The sequence below is a fragment of the Natator depressus genome, chromosome 12 (assembly GCF_965152275.1).
Source record: "Natator depressus isolate rNatDep1 chromosome 12, rNatDep2.hap1, whole genome shotgun sequence".
NCBI classification, from domain to species: Eukaryota; Metazoa; Chordata; order Testudines; family Cheloniidae; genus Natator; species Natator depressus.
In genome coordinates this window covers 4,235,912-4,257,655 of record NC_134245.1, presented here as the reverse complement: position 1 = coordinate 4,257,655, position 21,744 = coordinate 4,235,912, and the positions used below count along the sequence as shown (strand labels likewise).

The 21,744-nt window shown below is 52.4% G+C and overlaps 1 protein-coding gene across 1 annotated transcript in view; it reads right to left on the bottom strand.

Annotated features, from left to right (window-relative positions):
* Nucleotides 1-10,069, bottom strand: part of IL34 (interleukin 34) — a 32,468-nt gene extending 22,399 nt beyond the window's left edge. The window contains exon 1 of the mRNA XM_074969060.1: nt 9,997-10,069. The gene's annotated coding sequence lies outside the window, so the exon portion shown is untranslated. The remainder of the gene's footprint in view (nt 1-9,996) is intronic.
* Nucleotides 10,070-21,744: the final 11,675 nt, after the last annotated feature.

The window sequence follows — 21,744 nt, the reverse complement described above, 5'->3', positions numbered from 1 at the left end:
CCAGTGATTTAGGGTTGATCCATTCACTGACTTCACTGAGCTTTGGATCAAGCCCCTGCCCTGATCCTGCAAACTCTTAGCCACGAGCTGAACTTTAAACATGAGCAGCTCCATTGCCTTTGATGGGGCTGGTCATGGGAGTCAGCGCGTGTGGGTCAGCGCATGCAGGGGCCTCGGTCTGTGACTGTGGGGAGAATGGTGGGGGAGAGGGGGCGCTGGGAGGAAAAGGTCCATACATACACTGCCCAGGGTTATTCCTGCCTGGGGAACTGCAGAGGGAGCAGGAAAGCAGGTTTACTCTCAGCCAAAGCACAGCAGAGGCTTGGCTGGGTCTGACAAGCTTGGCTGGAGTCGGTGGCTTTTACCAACACCTGGGGAAAGAACGTTTCTAGCGGACGTTGGCTCCCTTTGGAAATCCCAGTCACGGACGTGGTGAGTTCAGAACATAGCCCGGCAGGATGGCCGAGCGGCCTAAGGGGCTGGCCCCCACGGCAGAGGGATCTGCCCTCGAGCAAACTCATCTCCGGTTAGCCAGGCTCTGGTGAGAGCAGCTCCCCCACGAAGTAACATGTTCCCTGCCCAGAGGGTATCAGCAGCACAGGGGAGCTGCGTCTCCACCGGCACCAGCAGCACTCAAGCGTCGACCCTCCTGCAACAGGCTGGCTTGCTCAAGTTTAAAGCACCCCTTAACTGGGCCTAGAGGCATTCGTGTGTGGACGTGAGTCAGGGCAGGAGCACCACTGAGTTACAGCTTGAGCTGACGCTGCAGCAAAGACCCTTACGTGCTGCCTGCAGGTCACTGTCCCCCTCTGCGGGGCAGGAGCCATCTCCTTGTTCTGTGTATAGACAGCACCTAGCACCATGGGGCCTGATCCCTGCCTGGCACTGGGGGCCTGATCCCAGAGCATCGTAACATAACAGAGGCACTCTCAATAACTCCCTGACAGTCAAACAAGCAGACTGACCAGCCACAGCTCTGGATTAAGGGTCGCTGCTTGGACACAAATTGTCTTCCCAGGCCAGTAAAGAGAAGTTGCCCCTTGGGGACAATCCCAGGATTCCTGGGTGTTGCTCTGGATGAATCAAAGGGTTATTTAGTCTGGTAAACTTTAAACACTCTCACGCACTGCAGCCAGGCTGGTGCCCGTCACAGATCTGGCTTCATTTTACTGCTCGTAACTTTCTTATAATTGTCTTTACATTGTATTCCCATTAATGAAGCTCGGAAACACAGCAAGAGCCTCGCAGCTACTGCTGGCTGGGCAGTCTGGCTTGGGGAGAGCAGCCTGCAATGGCTTGTTGCAGTTAGACCGCGACCTGATTTCAAACGGCGCAGATCGAGGGGAATCGATCAGACAGGTCTTTCCACTGAAATGAATCATAATCCCTAGCTCGTATCTAGTGCGTCTCATCCGCAGGGCTCAGAAGCACTATAGAAAGGAAGTCAGTGTCATTATCCCTACTGCACAGGTGGGGAAACTGAGTCATGGGGACATGACTCACCCAAGGTCACCCAGCGGGCCACTACAGAGGCAGGAATAGAAGGCAGGTCTCCTGGGTCACAGCACAGTCACAAGGCCACGCTGCCAGCCTGCACTAGTCAGGAAGAGATGAAGCCAACCTGGCCCATAGCACCTGTGCTGGCTCAGCAACTCAGGTTGTTCCCAGCTGCCCCCAAGGTTTCCAGGCCCTGCAGGTGTTGGAGCCGGCTCGGCATCACTGGGCGGTGGCCACAATCAGGGAGGAAGCTGGGGCTCAAAACAGACGGGGCTTGGCACCCGGGGGTACGGGAGGCTGCGTGAGTTTTTGGCACACAAAGGGCACGGGAGGCTTTTCCGCCTGGCGAGGGAGGGGCGCATCGCTGTTCTCCCCTCCGCTCCTTGGGCCGGGGCAAAAGAAGCTGCATTTTTGGGAGGGGACTTGATTTCACCACTCCCGCTCCCCAGCACCGATCTACCCCAATCCCCATCACTGCCTCCAGCAATGAGGGGTAGAGGAGACGGCCTCGCTGGGTGATGTGGGGCCGATGGACCCTCCGTTAAAGTTCTGATGAGACCGTGCTCAGTGGCTGTCCAGCCCCAGCCTCCCTGCAGGCGCCGCCCTGGAACTGCGCAGCCAAGACCCTCCCCTCCAGGACAGGCACTCGGTGTCACGGAGTCCCCGGGCGATGCTCTGGAACTGCTCCCCATGAAGCCAGGCAGGACTCTGGGGAAGTCTCCTCTCTGGGAGCAGCCTGTCTGCAGGACACACAGCTCACACAGCTTCCACCTTCCTGGGTCTGACCTCGGAGCATTCAGCATCCTCTCTGCCCCTCCGTGCGCTTCCCACAGCGAGTCCGCGCAGGCGGGGTACTGGGGAAGCCAGAGGGTCCTGCATCCCAACTCAGCAGTCAGACGTGACTCTCAGCCAGCCAGCAACACAGAAGGCTTATTAGATGTCAGGAACACGGTCTAACACAGAGCTTGTAGGTGCAGAGAACAGGACCCCTCAGCCGGGTCCATTTTGGGGGGGCAGTGAGCCAGACAACCACGTCTGCACTTCACTCCATGTCCCCAGCCAGCCCCAAACTGAAACTCTCTCCAGCCCCTCCTCCTCTGGGCTTTGTCCCTTTCCCGGGCCAGGAGGTCACCTGATTCCTTTGTTCTCCAACCCTTTAGCTCTCACCTTGCAGGGGGGAAGGGCCCAGGCCATCAGTTGCCAGGAAACAGGGTGTCGGCCATTCTCTGTGTCCAGACCCCTGCACACACCTGCCCTCTAGGGCTCTGCAATGATCACACACCCTTACCCCACCCCCTAGATACTTAAGAACTGCATAGGGGAAACTGAGGCACCCCCACACTATTCAGAGGAAACATTAAGAACAGTCCCACTTCGCCACACTTGGGCCTTGGCCCCACACCACCATGGCACCTGCTCGACTCAATCAGCTTCAAAGCCAAGGGGCTTGCGCTGCGAGGATGCTCTGGCCGGTGTGATTTGGCCCTTCGCTCCAGTTTGGGGAAGGGAGCTGCTCCCCAGCGCAGGCTGGGCTCAAACACCCTCTCCGCTAGCTCCGTCCAAGCTTGGGGGTAGATCAGGCCTGGGGAGGTGGAGAACAGTTCTTGGCACGGAGTGGATCCCACAGCACAACCCGCGACCACGGAATCACGAAGCACAAGGGCTCCCTGCTTTAAACCCATCCGCGATGGTCCGCGTCATTAATGCGCTACCGTGGAACCTCAAAGATAGGCGCATCAGACTGATCGTCAGCCAGACACCGTGTGGAACTGGAAGTAACCAGTCAGGCAGCAGCAGAGGTGGGAAAACAAAACAAAACAACCCCACACAAATCTTGTACTGCAGGGATCTCAATCTTTGTCTTTCCGAGGCCCCCCCACAACACACTATAAAAACTCCAGGGCCCAGCAGGTGGCCTGTGGGGCTCCGAACTTCAGCCCCGTGGGGGCTCGGGGCTTTAGCTATGTGGGCGGGGGGAAGCGTCAGCTTCAGGATCAACACTTCCCCTGTAGCTGAAGTCCTGAGCCCCAGTGCGCCCCCGCCCCCCAGGTGAAACCAGGACCAGAGCCATGGAGAGCCCCGAGCCTCCCACCTGAAGCCCTTATGTCCCAAGGGTCAGAAGCCCCGACCCACCCCCGCAGCCCCAAACCACCCATGGCTGAAGTCCACAGCGTCTTGTTCAGAGTTAGGAACAACCTCCATCCCTGAGGTGTCCGGAACTCGGAGGTTCTGCTGAACCTCGTACGAGCGGAGGAGCTGGGCCCTAATTTTAGATTCACTCGTGGCCACGGCCTCTTCCATAGATGTGGCCAGTCTTGGTGCTAGTCTGACTGGAGTCATGCCCGCGGGGCGGGGGTCAGCACAGCCGTGGTGTATATGGTGGCACGCGTGGCCAGGCAGAGCAACCGGCGTCTATTCAGTGTGCAGGGAGGGCAAGTGTAACTTGCACCCGCAGCAGGAAAAGCAGCTAGAGCCGGCGGGCGAGACAATGTAAAGAGGAGGCCGGCTTTATCCTGCCACTCGGGTGAGCTGCTTTGCCTGCTCAGTGCCAGCTGCCCGTCGCAGCGGTGGATCCCGTGCGCACCTTGGTGAGCTCTCACCCCTGGGAGCAGCTCCCCCTCCTGCAACGGCACCACGTGTGGCCGCGAGCGCTCACCCGCACGAGGGCCGCACTGCTGCTCCGAAAGCTGAGCGCCCCGGGAGGAGGCCCTCTCTTCTCCTCGCCCCCGCGCTCCGTGCCCCTGCGCCCGCTCTCCCTCGTTGTGACCCAACACAGACAAACTCCAACCTGCAAACCTGGCTTTCAACCGGGAGCAGGTCTTCTCTTGGGTGAGATAACACTGAACAATCAGCATCAAACCTCGGCCCCAGACTCTGCCTCCTGGGGACCGGCCCTGTCCATTCACACTGTCAAACAGATTGAGCTGGAAAGGCCTTTAAACGGCTTTTGCCCAGAACCCTGGTGCGGCGCGAACCTGGAAGCTTTTGTACGCAAGTCTGCGCTGAAGGATTCACTCCAGCCCTGCCCTGGAAGGAGCCGGATCCTCAGCTGGAGGCTCCATTCATTTCAGAGAGCTCTGGTGATGGATGCCAGCGGAGGATCTAGCCCTGCGCCTTCGGCTAGCTTCTGCAGGTTTCGCGCCAGGCTCAGTAATTGCCTTCAGGGCGGGGCACCCTTTGCCCTTGGGGCGTGGTGGCCGGAGCTGGGCTCTGGTTCCCCTGCAGAGCGGGGAGATGAATTCATTGGTATTTATTCTGTGCATGACAGCAGCACTCGGAGCCGCGCCACCTCCTCCAACCTCTGAAGACAAAAGTGACACCTGGCGGAGAGCGCCCGTGCCCTCCGGCTCTTCCCACACTGTCTGCCAAGCTGCCGTCGCATAGGGAACCTCGCTCCCAAATGAAACACCTTCCCAGACAGCCCCAAACTGGCGCCCCCCAATCCGCATGAGCGCAGCACAGGGAGATCCCCTGGGGCAGTCTGAAATAACCACAACGACCCCCAGCTTCCTGCCTCTGCGGTGTCAAGCAACAGAGGGGGAGAAGTGTCCTCCAGCAAACCACAGACTGGAAAAGAAAAGGACCAGGATTATGGGCTAGGATCAGGGAGCCTATTCCAGGCCTCAGTCTTTAATTTAGCTGTAAAGAGCTGGATTTGACTCTAGGAAAAATGCCGTGATAATCGGTAAGGTGACGGATGTTGCCCTTGCATCCAGTACTGACGGGTATCTCAGATGGTGGGACTGACATACCAGCAGGTAAAGCAACTCGCAGGCGTGTACAAGCAGGGTAAATTAAATGAAGAAACCTTCCCCCACCCCACTGTAATGCCTGTGTTCCTCTTCCCCTGCTGCATAACTCCCATCCCTGACACATTGCTCTGCACGGTTGATATTTAATCAAGGCTGGAGGCAGCTCCTGGCACCTAACGTGTTTGCGTCTCTAGGCTCTCTGTACTGCTAACTCACTGCCCTGCTGAGAGCGCGAATAGCCCAACATCGCCAAGGCTCAACAGGGAGCTGTGCCAGCCCTAGTCAAGTCTCAAAGCCCTGTCCTCTTCCTCGAACTCAGAGTGTAATCTCTTTGTTAACTAGCCTGCCAAGTTCCACATGGCCCTTTGGCCCTTAAGCATCGTAGCAATAAGGGTCACTGAATCAAGGAGCTAGATTAGCTTATTGATTGCCTGCGCCGGTACTGGGAAAGTAAAACAGCAATCCCAGCCATGAACAACAGCGGACTCCACGCCGTCACTGCACTCAGCGGACAGAAACTAGGAGGAGTCCTCCACAAGGACTCCTCGTTGTTTTTGCCAAAACAGACTAACATGGCTACCACTCTGAAACCTGCCCACTGACAGAGAAAGTCTTGGCACAAACACCATCAGGGGCGAGGAAGGGAAGTAATATGGGTAAAACATTTACCAGCATGAGGAAATTCCAGCTCCTGCTGCGGAAGTATGAGGCGGCTCCTTTGCGGGTAGGCACAGTGTGTGTCGGGGGTGATAAGGATTTACACAGCATCGGAGCGGGTTCATAGGGAGCATTAAAAAACAAAGCCTATGATAAAATCCTAACCAAGCTGCAATAAATTTAGCAAACAGCCTTGGCTGCATCTGCGCTGGTGAACTGAGGTGCTAAATTATGTCACTAGTAGCAGGTGTGCACGCGCACACACACACACCCTGCACACTTCCCAACAGCCCATGCTTTACAAGCCCGGTTTCCTGGCTCCTTCAAAGCACCTGTCAATGGGAATTAGGTCTCTAAAGACCTTGCAGGATCTGGGCATCAGCATCTCGGCTGCAGCATCGGGTGCGGAACCCTCCTGAAAACCTGGCCATGCCCCTTGAGCAGCCGGCCCGGAGCCATCTGTCCACCCTGCCGTGAGCCACTCTAAGCTGCCTTTGTCCTTACTTGTAATATACAGAGCTTGCGCAGAGGGGTAGCCCTGGCACATTGGCATGAAGCTCCCCACATCGCCCCTCAGTGCACAGGACCTGCGGGCTTTGGGATGCCCTGGTTCTCTCTCTCTACCCTGGGCACAGCAGTTGTGCCAGGCTCTCCCTCTCCGTGGTGCTCCGCTTGCCCTGGTTCCTGTGGTATCCGAGCACCTCTCCATCACCAGGCTGTTCAGCTCAGGCACCCCGGCGGGCAGGGCAATGATCCCATAGGTTACAGAGGGGATCTGCACCAGGCAGATGAAGTGGCCAGAGTACCCAGGGCTGTGCAGCACCTTACCATGAGGAAGCCTTGTCTGTGCCTGCCACGGGTTGGCTCCCGGGCTCTGCCAACCATGGGCAGCACAAGCCCTTCCCTCTCAGCCCACACTGGCTCCCCTGTCCCTCTGGAGGTTAGCGATAGGCAGGCCCAAACGCCACACCCTCTGAACATCCAGCCCCGGCTCCACTGGGCTGTCAGAATTACCAGGCTCGCAGTTCCGCAAAGAATAGTAACCCCAGCTGACTCACGACACCTGAGATCACAGCTTCGCCAAACACACACCCCTTAGATCAGGTAAGAGTGAAGACCAGAATAAGTTTATTTAACAGAGATTGGAGTACTAGGAAGTAGGTAGAAAGTATCAGAAACAACTGGTTACCTCTAATGCCAAATCGTAATACACCTTTTAGCAGCTAGACTTAACTCCCAACACGGTCCTGTCTCATAAAGGTTCTCTCACCCTAAGTCTTTCTCCCAGTGTTAACCAGACCAGCTGCAACCATCCATTCATATGCCAGCTGGCAGCTTGTCTCCTTGGTGAAGGATCCCGGGGGTCTCTCTGCATTCTCCTGACCCAGACTAATTATTTGATCTTAGCCCGAACTAGGCCACCTGCCTGTGGTGTGCTCCTTCCTGTAGATTTTGTGATCTCTTGTTGACTTTGCAATAAAGCTGCTGGCTCCCTATGCAACAAGCTTTACATTGTAAGCCACACATCATAATGGTCAGCAAGGGAGATAAGCGTCTCCTGCCCCCTACCTGAACAGAACCTGTCAATTACCTCCAGGCGACCTGTCTTAACTCACATACCTTAAGAGCATAGTTTTCAGAATAGATACTTAACTCCTTACAGATCATCCATACATCCCTCTTGCAACGATTAAGACAACAAGAGTGTACCTCATATGCCACTCTTCGGCGCATTGTCATGTAAACGTCAGACCCAGGAGATCCCTATACGCCCTATGCACCCCTTACGCCCTCTCCAGTTGGTCCCAAGGGATCTCTGGGCCAAGTCTGTAGCAGAATAGGTTATTGAATCCAAATCCCAGGCTAGCATCCCAGTCACTGGGCCATCCTACCATCCTGTGCAACTGGGAGGTAAGGTCCCAGGGGGTAAAGCGCGGCTCCACTCAAGCATGCTGCTGTGGGCGGATGCAGAGACACACACAAGCGGGCGAGGGCGTTGGTATGGATGAATGGGCCAGGTTTGCAAAGGCCAATGCTAATATTTAAATGACACGTGGTTGATACAACCACAGTTTGTGCACGGCTGATTTTTCACACGGCCCTGGCAGGTGCATAGCTGAGAGACACAGGAACATTTCTGATGAGAGGTACCCTTCGGGCGTGTGTCATGCGCACTGCTAATAATTCGTCCACGCTCATGTCTGCCACCAGCTGGGAGCTCCGACACATCTGCCACTAACCTCACCACAGCCACGCCGGCTAGGCAGTCAGCCGGGGGCAGGTGATTTCTCAATCAGTTTGCTAATTGAGGATCAGGGTGGGAATCAGACAGTGGGAAGCGGAAGGATGGAAAAGTTGTGGGGTAAAGGGCTGAAGGCAGGATACAGGACTCCAGTCGAGTTAGTCTCCAAACCCTCATCCCCACCACCATCTAATCTGCTCTGTGATGAAGAGTTCCTGGAAAAGGTTCCGTCTTAAATCTCTTTTTCATGCTATTTTTAAGCCTTCCCAGCAGAGCCCCCAGCCGACTCACCCAAATACAACTGGGCGGGGGGGGGGGGTTGTTTTTGCAAACGTTCTGCATTTGTCCACAAAAGCACCCACAGAGCCAGCCGCATCAGCTACCAGCTACCTGGCCTCTGAGGGGGAACATGACTCTCCGCCCGCCACAGCGAGTGAGGGGTAGAGGCCAAGGTGCAGTGGGATGGCATCTAAGCATCCAAATGCCGCAGTCCCTCTGTGCACACAGACCAAGCACTCACTTTGAGGCAGTTGTTTTCAAACTGTGGGTCACGACCCAGTAGTGGGTCAGGGAATGGAAGGCACTGGGTCACGGCGGCTCTGGTCAGCACCGCCAACCGGGCCCTTAGAAGTCCCAGCAGCGGTGCTCCCAGCTAAGGCAGGCTAGTCCTCACCTGTTCTAGAAGCGGCCAGCAGCAGGTCCAGTTCCTAGGCGGGGGGGACCAGAGGGCCCCGTGTGCTGCCCCTGCCCCAAGCACCGGCTCCGCACTCCCATTGGCAGTTCCCACGCAATGGGAGCTGGCATGGGGGTGCCTGCAGGCGAGAGCTGCGCAGAGCCACTTGCGTACCTCTGCCTAAGAGCTGGACCTGCTGCTGGCTGCTTCCGGGGCGCAGCGCAATCCACAGTGCCAGGACAGGCGGGAAGCCTGCCTCAGCACCCCCACTCCGCCGACCGAGAGCCACCCGAGGTAAGCCCGTTCCCCTGCCCCAGCCCTGAGCTCCCCCCAAACCCAGAGCCCTCTCCTGCACCCCAAACCCCTCATCCCCAGCCTCACCCCAGAGCCTGTACCCCCAGCCCAGAGCTGACCCCCTCCCACACTCCGACCACCGCCTCAGCCCAGAGCCCCCTCCCACACCCCAAACTCCTCATCCCTAGCCCCACCCCAGAGCGTACCCCCAGCCCAGAGCTGACCCCCTCCCACCCCCCAACCCCCTGCCTCGGCCCAGAGCCCCCTCCCACACCCCAAACTCCTCATCCCCAGCGCCTGTACCCCCAGCCCAGAGCTGACCCCCTCCCACACTCCGACCCCCTGCCTCAGCCCAGAGCCCCCTCCCACACCCCAAACTCCTCATCCCAGCTCCGTTGGGCCGGGGGCGTCAACAATTTTCTTCAGCTGGGTCGGCCAGAAGAAAAGTTGGGACCGCACTGCTCTGAGGCGCTTTCAAGCCGAGGGATTTTCCAGCGCGTGTCAGCACAGCCCCATGCCCGGGGCTCGTCCGCGATCCGACCTTCCTGGCGCCCCCCAGCTGAACCCACCCTGCTCTGGGAGCCCACTGGCCCGCCCGGGGGCAGGGGGCTGCCGGATGGGAGGGAGCGCAGCATCGGGGCCCTAAAGGATCCGGACAAGGCGGCGAGACGCCTGGGAGCAGCCCTCAGAGCTGGAGAAAGCACCGGGGTCTTGCACGTCAGCGGAGCGGAACCCCCCCCCCGCCGCCCCCCAGCTGGCCGGGCCCCCTGCCCAGCGCTTCCCTGCCTCCCCGGCACCCTGAGCCCCTTTCCCAGCTTGTTCAGGCTGCTAAAACCCGCCGGGTGCAATTGCCCCCCCCCCTTGCACCCGCCCCCGGTTACCTAGCGGCCGCCTGCGGGCCAGGCAGGGGGCGTCTCGCGGCGGCCGGGCAGCGCCTCGCGCACGGAGGGATCCCGGAGCGGTCTGCGGCCGCCAGCTCCCCTCCCGCCGCCGGGGGCTGGGCTCGAGCTCGCGCACCGGGGAGGCGGGGCAGGCCCGCGCCTGCAGCTGTGTGCCGGGAGCACGTGGATTCCCAGAAATCAGGGGCTTTCCCCTTGCTCGCGTGTGAACCCCAGGCACTCCCCCCGGGCCCTGGCCCTTGCTGCACGGGAGCCGCCCCCGGCTCCTGCGAAGCGCCCCCGGGCCGGGCGCCTTGCATCCAGCCGCGGGCGCGGTGCACGGCGCGGTTCTTGCGAAGGGCCCCCCGCGCTCCACGCTGCTCCCTGTGACCAGTCGGACAAGGGGCTGGACGCGCCTCTATTAACCCCGAGCAACTGAAAAGGCCCCCGCCCCGGGCATCCTTCTCCCCATCACAGCTGCCTGGGGGGCGATTCAGCCCCACACTCATGTGCCATGATTAAAACAGTCTGTCCCGCATCCAATTAACTCCAGAGGGGAGACGCCACTTGATTTGAGCCGGAACAGGAATTTTTGTCTGTTGAAAGTCTCTTGCCACCGGGAACAGTTGGGCCCCAATCCCGCCTAGCAGATCTCTGCAGGACACCGACCATACGGATCCCATAAGGGAGCTGGGGCCTGGCTTTGCTCAGCAAAGTCCACATGTAAAGTGCTACGGCCCCAAGCCAGAAAAGCTGAGCTCACAGCTGGCACTTGGGTTGCTGTGGGGTCTCTTGGTGGGAGCTGAATCACAGATCACAGCCTAGGGTCAGGGACTGGAATCCACATCCCCAGGATGGGGCCCTGGGATCCCACATATTGGACACAGATTCCTGGCCAAGCCGAGTTTTTCCCATTTCTCTCCCTCTCATCCTTTGCCCTGTGGGATCCTGCAACCCTGACTCCCTGATTTAGATTTAGATGGACACTCAGGCTGGCCAGTGAAGACAACCTGATGACCTCACTCATTGGGGGGGAAGGGGAACAGAGGTGGCTCAGGCCCCAATGATTAAGGGCTCTTTCATGGGAGCCCTGCCTGGAGCCGCCTCCTGCAGCAGGCCAGGTCAGGAGAGGCATGCCTGCCTCAGTTTCCCTCCTACAGTGTTCCCAGCAATAGTTCAACCAGTCTTCCCTGGTCTAAATATAGCCCTGGTGGGATTCATTTCTTATAAAAGTCCCATGTACATAAACCATAACAAAAGGGACAAGTCCCCATGGTCCATCAACAAATCAGCCCCACTGTCTCTCACCTTGTTTCTTCCCCAGCCTTCAGCCCTCTCTGGCTCTGAGAGCCAGCTGGCATCTCCCTCTGCTGCTCCCAACCTTCAGCCCTCTCAGCCTTGGCTCTGGGATCAGGAAGGACAGCTGGCCAGTCCCTCCCTTAGCTCCCCTCAGCCCTTTTCAGCCTTCCACCCCACCACTGGCTTTGGCTCTTGAAAGCGAGCAGGCTAGTCCTGCCTCTGGCTTCCGGCTAATTCCTCCCTCTTTCCAGGGAGGGCCTGCACAGGGCTGTCCGCAGCTGCCTCAGGGACCCTCTCCAGGCTCCCAGGCACCTGGCACCTTCCCCTTTTCCTGGCTGACTCTCCCAGGCTGCTCTGACCCATCCAGTCTCTCTCCCTCACCAGTTCCTGATCCTTTATAACTTGGAGCACCTGTTCTGGCACAGGGGCCCTGGCCTTGCTTCATTTACTGAGGCCCACCAGCCTGGGACAGGCTCCGTGGACTATCTCTAGCAGGAACCCACCCTGAGTGTCAATGTACAAGCTAACCACCATGGACTGTTACTGATTCCCTCGCGTCTGGTCCCTACTGCAGAGCAGACGGGCAGCTGTGTCTGCACCCACTGCAGCCTCCCTAGCCAGTCCCTGGAGAGCCTACAGAGCAGAGGTAGCCACAGGAAGGAGGAGAGACTATGCTGTGTAATCCGCCCATGCAGATTAAACATGAAGCCCATGCCCTGGCCTTGTAAAATGCCTACAGTGACTCAAGGCATGAGTACCCACCACAGGGCAGGCTGTTAAGAACGGGCACAAACCCTCAATTGGTTGTGAGTTCTAAAAGCCTCAGGCACCGTCGGCCTCAACACAGAGTCACAGTCAGTCCCCTGGTGCACTCCGATCTGTCTTGCCACCCAGGTGAGCATATAGCTGTGATGGATGGTCTCTTATGCCAAGGATCACAGCAATATTCAGGTTTCTCCCAGTCCCAAAGGACCAGTCAGTTGCACCTTAGATCTCACACCAAAGATAACACTTTTGGACAATCCTATAATAAATTATATAAAGGTTTGTTTATTGAATAGGACAAGGAAATAAGAGATATTTACAAGGTTAAAACTGGTAAACTGGAGACACACAAATGAGTTCCAATCCTACGTTTCAAAAAGTAATAAAAGTTTTTATAATAAGGTCTATAGGAGCTTTAGGGCTAACCTAGGCTAAGCACTGGGGATCTCTTGTTTATGTCTAGGGCTCTTCATTTTCAGCTTTTATTTTATGTAACTTTCTCCAGGAATTTATCCGTGTATACCACCACAACAAAAACAGGTGAAAATCAGTGCAAAAAACGATTAATATTTTTTCTGGGTAAATATCAGGGTTTATTTTGGTGGACAGAAAGACAGGGAGAAAAAGTATTTGGCAGATTTAATGCTTTGAATATTGTTCATCAATGTGGTTTGCTGCAGGGCTAAGACAGAACTCAGAACACAGTGCCACCTCGGAGTTTAAGAAAACAGTATCTCCAGTCCCCAAATAAAACTTTTCCTCTGAATAAACAGATTACTGTTGTAGACTTAGAACTATTAGCCTATAAATATTTACATTTAATAACTGGGCCACACCATTTGCAGGGCATACAATCTTCAGCCTTTTCTCCTGTTTTTGTTTTTGTTTTCAACTTTTGAATGCTTCCTTGTGTTCTGAAACTCATTCTAATACAGGTTTTCATTTTCTTCCCATTTTAGTGTGTCAAATCTTTAACCCATTATCTGCTAACAGCTTGAAATGTGTATGGGGTGGGCGTGAGATTCATCAGTACATCCAGATGTGCACGCACTTCAGAGCTTGCCTGCGTGCCTGTTTGTTTATTGTGTGTATCTTCTAGACTAACACAGAGCCTTTCTTCACCAGGCAGCTTTGCATATACCCACAGACTAATGTATTATTGTCATACATATATCTCATGCCATCTATTGTATTTTCCTAATAAAACAAGTTATATATATATATTTGAATGATACAAAAGTAGGGTGAAAATCAGAAAAAAATTAATAATGCTTTTTGTAAAACCTGGGAATTTTTTGGTAAAAAGTGGTTTAAACTGAAGACAAACTTATGCCTAGTAAACCTTGCCCCTCAGAGTCCAAGCAGCATAGAGATCCAGTACCTTTCTATGAGGCATTTTTAGCCCCTTTCTCCCTCATGAGGAATCCACTTACATGACTCATCTTTACCAGAGTGGAGGGGGCGGGAGGACAGGGCATAGCAATCAACATCTTTTGTCCTCTTTATCGTCCCACGATAGTCCATCTGGTGTTGATGGGCCTTTCCTATTGGGCAGGACGTAACACCTTCTGTTGCAGATCAGCCCTTCACACTAGTTTATGTAAATCACCAGACAGGAGAGAGACAGTCACAGAGGCTCACAATGCAATCGCTCGGATGTTACCATACAGTATGGGATACAGATGTGTGAGATTAATGAATGCAGGCAGCAGCTCACCAGCATTCCATAAAGTCTAAACATATTCTTATAACTCTAGCACCTTTTGCAACAACACTAACACCCAGCTGAGCCAGCCTGATCCACTGGGACATGGGGACCTTGGCATGAGGTGGCACCTGGTCTGCCAGCATCACAGCTCTCACTCAGCAGCACCTCCTGCCCTAGAGCTGCATAAGCCACTTGCATGTTCCTGCCACAAGCTTTACCTCAGCCTTAGCTACACTGAGCTTCAGCCAAATGTCTTTCATCCCGATAAAAACAGGCTGCACTTCGCAATGGATCAGTTGTGAATCTAAATGGCCTGCCTACCCGTTGGTGAAATCTGCTGGTAAGAGGCCTCCTCACAGGAGCAGGGCTGGCGACTAAACCACATTTCAGGTGCATCCCGGGTATTGGGGGTTAGCTCCGGTTTCTGATGCTGGGAACAAACTCCAGGGCAGCTTGCAGAGAACCCAGGCAGGGGCTAATCTCTCTCTCAGTGAAGTCACTGGGAGCACTGCCGTTGACAGAAGCGGGAGTAGGAACTGCCTAGTCTGTCGGGAGTGGGGCGAGACACCAGAGCAGTAAAAACCATAGTTTCCGGACTGCCCTGCAGGGCCAGCCCCTGGAGGAAAGGGCAAGTGACACCCAAGCCAAACAATGGCAGTTACCTTTCTCAGAGAAGATGCAACATATAAAAGCCGATCTTTGAGCAGAAGAAAATGGAATGGGAGGGATTTTTCTGAGTGAGGGCAGGGGGAAGGAGAGGTTGTTAACTGGGGAAACAGCTCTTATTGGCCACCAGCCCTGGCAGGGGGAGGGTGGGAGAGATTTTTATGCAAATAATACAGGTTAAACTAATATCATGCAGATTCAGCTGAGCAGGTTCCAAACAAGCCCGCTCAGCTCCCTGGTGAGAAACGGGCAGTGATAGGCCAGGTGTTTTGGTGTGGTTTGTGTTTCCCAAATTAACAGGATTTAGGTGGGAAGGCGATGACAGATACAGAGGCAGCAGTGGAAGTGACCCATGTAGTGGAAGACACAATGAAGATGACTGGATGTGGAAGCTGTGGTATGTACATGATCCTGGAGGGGGGACCTGGTAAGAGTTTTGTCTGTATGAAATGCCGTCTGATAGATTTGATGGAAGAAAAGATCCAAGGACTGGAGATGCAGGTGGAAAGTCTGGTTGAGTTTAGAAGGGTTTAGAAGTGAATTATGGAGCAAAGACATGAGGCAGCTGAAGGGAAAAGCTCAGACTTGCAGATGGAAGCAGGACTGAAGAATTCTGAGGGGAGACGGCAGGGTGAAGAAAATGGACAGTGGAAGCATGTGACTAAGAGAACCAGGCAGAGGAAAAGACGGGCTAGTGAAGGAGAAACAGAGCTCAAGAACAGGTTTGCAGAGTTGGAAAATGAAGAAGGGGCTCAGCAGGTGGTCACTGAAGGTGAGAGGGCAAGGATGAAGAGAAGAGCGGCTAGTCCTATAGGAAAAGGGGAAGAGTTAATGGAGACTACACCAAATGTGAGCCCCAGGAGGATACAGGATGGGTTAAAGAGCATGACAAGGGAGAATAGGAATGGAAAGAACTTGCAGCCAGAGGGAACAGGGGATAGACTGGAGAATTGCACCGTCACCAGGAAAAGGCAGGTCTATGTGATCGGGGACTCTCTACTGAGAAGAATAGACAGGCCTGTAACCAGAGCTTATCCAAAGAACAGAAGGGTGTGCTGTCTTCCAGGTGCTAAGATATGGGATGTGGACCTGAGGTTGAAAAGGATCCTAAAGGGAGCGGGAAAGAATCCACTGATTGTTCATGTGGGAACAAATGATACGGCTAGATTCTCACTGGAACGTATGAAGGGAGACTATGCCAGGCTGGGGAAGAAGCTTAAGGAAATCGAGGCTCAGGTGATCTTCAGTGGGATTCTGCCTGTTCCTAGAGAAGGGCAACAAAGGTGTGACAAGATTATGACTATCAACAGATGGCTCAGGCAGCGGTGCTATAAGGAGGGCTTTGGGATGTATGGCCACTAGGAAGCATTCATGGACAGAGGACAGTTCTCTTGGGATGGACTTCATCTGAGTAGGGAAAGAAATAGACTTCTAGGATGGAGGCTGGCACAACTGATCAAGAGAGCTTTAAACTAGGAATTTGGGGGAGATGGTTGGGAGATGTCCAGGTAATCTCCACGCCGGATTTTAGCATTGAGAGGGAAGAAAACGAAGTAAGAGAGGATACAGCCGTGGGTAGGAGGAAGGGCAGTGTAGATACCAGTCTAATAGGTTATACTGGCTGTAGAATGACCGTGCCTAATTGGTACAGAATGTGAGCGAGGCCAAACAGCAAAAATTAAGATGTTTGTACACCAGTGCGAGGAGCCTAGGTAACAAAATGGAGGAACTAGAGCTACTGGTGCAGGAAGTGAAACCGGATATTATAGGGATAACAGAAACATGGTGGAATAGTAATCATGACTGTGCTACAGCTATTGAAGGGTATGTGCTGTTTAGGAAAGACAGAAATAAAGGTAAAGGTGGTGGAGTAGCATTGTAGATCAGTGATGAGGTAGAATGTAAAGAAATAAGAAGTGATGGAATGGATAAGACAGAGTCCGTCCGGGCAAAAATCACATTGGGGAAGAAAACTATTAGAGCCTGCCCTGGGGTAGTGCTTGGGGTGTGCTATAGACCGCCGGGATCTAATCTGGATATGGATAGAGCTTTCTTTAATGTTTTTAATGAAGTAAATACTAATGGAAACTGCGTGATCATGGGAGACTTTAACTTCCCAGATATGGACTGGAGGACGAGTGCTAGTAATAATAATAGGGCTCAGATTTTCCTAGATGCGATAGCTGACGGATTCCTTCATCAAGTGGTTGCTGAACCAACTAGATGGGATGCCATTTTAGATCTGGTTTTGGTGAGCAGTGAGGACCTCATAGAAGAAATGATTGGAGGGGACAACCTTGGTTCAAGTGATCATGAGCTAATGCAGTTCAAACTGAACGGAAGGATAAACAAAAATAAATCTGCACCTAGGGTTTTTGATTTCAAAAACGCTGACTTTCAAAAATTAAGGAAATTAGTTAGGGAAGTGGATTGGACTGAAGAATTTATGGATCTAAAGGCAGAGGAGGCCTGGGATTACTTTAAATCAAAGCTGCAGAAGCTATCGGAAGCTTGTATCCCAAGAAAGGGGAAAAACTTCATAGGCAGGAATTGTAGACCAAGCTGGATGAGCAAGCGTCTCAGAGAGGTGATTAAGGAAAAGCAGAAAGCATACAGGGAGTGGAAGATCGGAGGGATCAGCAAGGAAAGCTACCTTATTGAGGCCAGAACATGAGTAGGGATAAAGTGAGACAGGCTAAAAGTCAAGTAGAGTTGGACCTTGCAGAGGGAATTAAAATCAATAGTAAAAGGTTCTATAGCCATATAAATAAGAAGAAAACCAAGAAAGAAGAAGTGGGACCGCTAAACATTGAGGATGGAGTGGAGGACAAGGATAATCTAGGCATGGCCCAATATCTAAACAAATACTTTGCCTCAGTCTTTAATAAGGCTAAAGAGGAACTTAGGGATAATGGTAGCATGACAAATGAGAATGAGGATATGGAGGTAGATATTACAATATCTGAGGTAGAAGCGAAACTCAAACAGCTTAATGGGACTAAATCGGGGGGCCCAGATAATCTTCATCCAAGAATATTAAAGGAATTGGCACATAAAATTGCAAGCCCATTAGCAAGAATTTTTAATGAATCTGTAAACTCAGGGGTTGTACCATATGATTGGAGAATTGCTAACATCGTTCCTATTTTTAAGAAAGGGAAAAAAAGTTATGCGGGTAACTGCAGGCCTGTCAGTTGGACATCCGTAGTAAGCAAGGTCTTGGAAAAAATTTTGAAGGAGAAAGTAGTTAAGGACATTGAGGTCAGTGGTAATTGGGACTAAATACAACATGGTTTTACAAAAGGTATATCGTGCCAAACCAGCCTGATCTCCTTCTTTGAGAAAGTAACAGATTTTTTAGACAAAGGAAACGCAGTGGATCTAATTTACCTAGATTTCAGTAAGGCGTTTGATATGGTGCCACATGGAGAATTATTAGTTAAATTGGAAAAGAAGAGGATCAATATGAACATTGAAAGGTGGATAAGGAATTGGTTAAAAGGGAGACTACAGCGGATTATACTGAAAGGTGAACTGTCAGACTGGAGGGAGGTTACAAGTGGAGTTCCTCAGGGATCGGTTTTGGGACCAATCTTATTTAATCTTCGGCACAAAAAGTGGGAGTGTGCTAATAAAATTTGCGGATGATACAAAGCTGGGAGGTATTGCCAATTTAGAGAAGGACTGGGATATCATACAGGAGGATCTGGATGACCTTGTAAACTGGAGTAATAGTAATAGGATGAAATTTAATAGTGAGAAGTGTAAGGTCATGCATTTAGGGATTAATAACAAGAATTTTAGTTATAAGCTGGGGACGCATCAATTAGAAGTAACGGAGGAGGAGAAGGACCTTGGAGTATTGGTTGACCACAGGATGACTATGAGCCGCCAATGTGATATGGCCGTGAAAAAGCTAATGCGGTCTTGGGATGCATCAGGAGAGGTATTTCCAGTAGAGATAAGGAGGTTTTAGTACCGTTATACAAGGCACTGGTGAGATCTCACCTGGAATACTGTGTGCAGTTCTGGTCTCCCATGTTTAAGAAGGATGAATTCAAACTGGAACAGGTACAGAGAAGGGCTACTAGGATGTTCCGAGGAATGGAAAACTTGTCTTATGAAAGGAGACTCAAGGAGCTTGGCTTGTTTAGCCTAATCAAAAGAAGGTTAAGGGGAGATATGATTGCTCTCTATAAATATATCAGAGGGATAAATACTGGAGAGGGAGAGGAATTATTTAAGCTCAGTACCAATGTGGACACAAGAACAAATGGATATAAATTGGCCATCGGGAAGTTTAGACTTGAAATTAGACAAAGGTTTCTAACCATCAGAGGAGTGAAGTTCTGGAATAGCCTTTCAAGGGAAGCAATGGGGGCAAAAGATCTATCTGGCTTCAAGATTAAACTTGATAAGTTTATGGAGGAGATGACATTATGGGATAACATGATTTTGGCAATTAATTGATCTTTAACTATTCATGGTAAATAGGCCCAATGCCCTGTGATGGGATGTTAGATGGGGTGGGATCTGAGTTACCCAGGAAAGAATTCTCTGTAGTATCTGGCTGGTGAATTTTGCCCACATGCTCAGAGTTCAGCTGATTGCCATATTTGGGGTCAGGAAGGAATTTTCCTCCAGGGCAGATTGGAAGAGGCCCTGGAGGTTTTTCACCTTCCTCTGTAGCATGGGGCACGGGTCACTTGCTGGAGGATTCTCTGCACCTTGAAGTCTTAAACCATGATTTGAGGACTACAATAGCTCAGACATAGGTGAGAGGTTTATTGGAGGAGTGGGTGGGTGAGAATCTGTGGCCTGCATTGGGCAGGAGGTCAGATTAGATTATCATAATGGTCCCTTCTGACCTTAATATCTATGAGTCTATGAGACCTCCCTGCCTCTCCTGTAACTTCTCCCAGCTCTGCAGCAGCAGCCAAGAGACCTCTCCTGGGATGAATCTTCAGCTGACCTCACTTGGGAAAGTCCACATCCGGGCTCAGCTTGGCAAGAGATTTCCCCTGGTCAGTGTCTCCCCTTTGACATTTCCCCTCCGGCCCTGGGCTGTGGCACAAGGCAGCCTGTGGGGAACTCTCCATGGGGCAGCACCCACAACCAGGTGTTCTGAGCCGACAGCTGCTCATCGACAGCATGGGTAAAGCTGCCCCAGGGGGCTGGTTGTTTGGGTGGAGCCCTCCCATCCCTCTGTCCTGGGCCTTTTCAATCACAGCTCATCACTGCCACCCACTCAGCACTCTCCCAGCTCTTGGTTAAGGAGGAAAGGAATGTCATGTCAGTGAGGCTCTGAATTAACTCCTTCAGTGCCTCCCTGGGGCTGCTGCATCAGGGACGGGAGTGAAATGGCAAATGAACATGGATTCTCCTGATCTGGTCTTGCTTTAAACCAGCCTTGTCAAATCCTACCTGCCTGGTGCACCTTTCCTTCTTCAACAGGAGAGCAATGCATCCTTCAGTGCTGCATTAGCAAAGGGCATGGTTCTACCCAGTGTGACGTTGCACTCCGCATGCTTTATGAAAATATGCTTCTGAATGTGAATATGGTGTAACTGGAATATGCTTCATGCAAAAGATTATAACAAAGTTTATAATCTACTGAGTGTGGTCATCCCATTCGTTTGCAGGTACGAGTTCTAGGTCTGGCGTTAGGGGAATAAGACATAAACTTGTATCATTGATGTAAACATATTAAGTGGAAGCCATTAAGACTGCTTCAGAATCAGTGACCTGCAAATGGCTCCGTATACTTGCAAACCTTCCTGTGTACATGCGGGCCAGCTCACTTCATTGGATGCTGTAGCTCACGAAAGCTTATGCTCAAATAAATTTGTTAGTCTCTAAGGTGCCACAAGTCCTCCTTTTCTTTTAGTCTGTGAAAGAAGCTTATTGGAACATCTCTGAGGGTGAGATATTACCTGTAAACAGTTTCTTAATGTATTAGGCTTAGACTTGCATGTTTTGTTTTATTTTGCTTTGTGACTTACTTTGTTCTGTCTGTTATTACTTGAAACCACTTAAATCCTACTTTTTATACTTAATAAAATCAATTTTTTTTATTAATAAACCCAGAGTAAGTGATTAATACCTGGGGGAGCAAGCAGCTGTGTATATCTCTCGATCAGTGATATAGAGGGCGAACAATTTATGAGTTTACCTTGTATAAGCTTTATACAGAGTAAAACAGATTTATTTGGGGTTTGGATCCCATTGGAAGCTGGGTGCCTGGGTGTTGGAGAAGGTAACCTGCTGAGCTGTTTTCACTTAAAACCTGCAGTTTGGGGGGCATGGTCCAGACCCTGGGTCTGTGTGGCAGCAGGCTAGCGTGTCTGACTCAACAAGGCAAGCTTCTGGAGTCCCAAGCTGGCAGGGAAAATGGGCTCAAAGGTAATTTCAGCACATCAGGTGACAGTCCCAAGGGGGTCTCTGTGACCGAACCTGTCGCACCCGACCTGCTGTGTTTCAACAGCAATTTTGCAGACTGTTTTAAGTGCACAGTGTGGCTCCCGCCGGAGCCAGATGGACATGGCCAGGTATTCTCCTTTGCAGGTTTTATTTGTTAATGGGAAATGAACCGTTCATGCCATTCGGGATTCTGTGAGGTTTGGGATCCAGAAATTTCAGCCAAGTGGAGCTTTCTGATAGGGGGTTGTTTCAAATAATAACCCCAAGGCCTTCAACAGCCCCTTGTGGCTGAGTCTCTCAAAGCACTTTAATCAAATCAGCTGCCCCCATGAGATCAGTGTGCGCGCGCCTATTTCACAGAAGGGGAAACCAAGGCACAGAGGACAAAAGTGACTTGCTCAAGATCTCTGTGATAGAGCTGGTAATGAAATGGGACCCAGAGGTGGTCATGCTGCCAATCTCACCTCCCAGCCAGCCATCTTCCATGCTGAGGGCTACCAAACTCATCTCACACAGGACACTGATGGGCAGCCATCACATGGGGGCAATTTTCAGTCACTGCCAGCCTGGGCCAGATCTGCACACATGACCTAGTCATGGAAGGGTCCCTCTGCTATTGCTGGTCCCTCAGGCCAGCTGGTCTCTCTGCCCAGAACGGGCACCTTCACCTGAAAACAGCAGCCTTAGAACTGCTGGAGCACACAGCCAAAAAGGCCACGCCCCACTGAGGGAGAAATTCCCCAGCCTGGAGTAGCCAGGGGTTGGTGGAGGGCAGGAGCCAGATGTCTGGGCAGAGTGGGACAGCAGCAGACTAGAAGAGTGGGGGAGAGGGGTCTGCAGGCCAGGATGGAGGGGCACTGGTAGAGGTGAAAGTCGGGGACTGCCCAGCACCT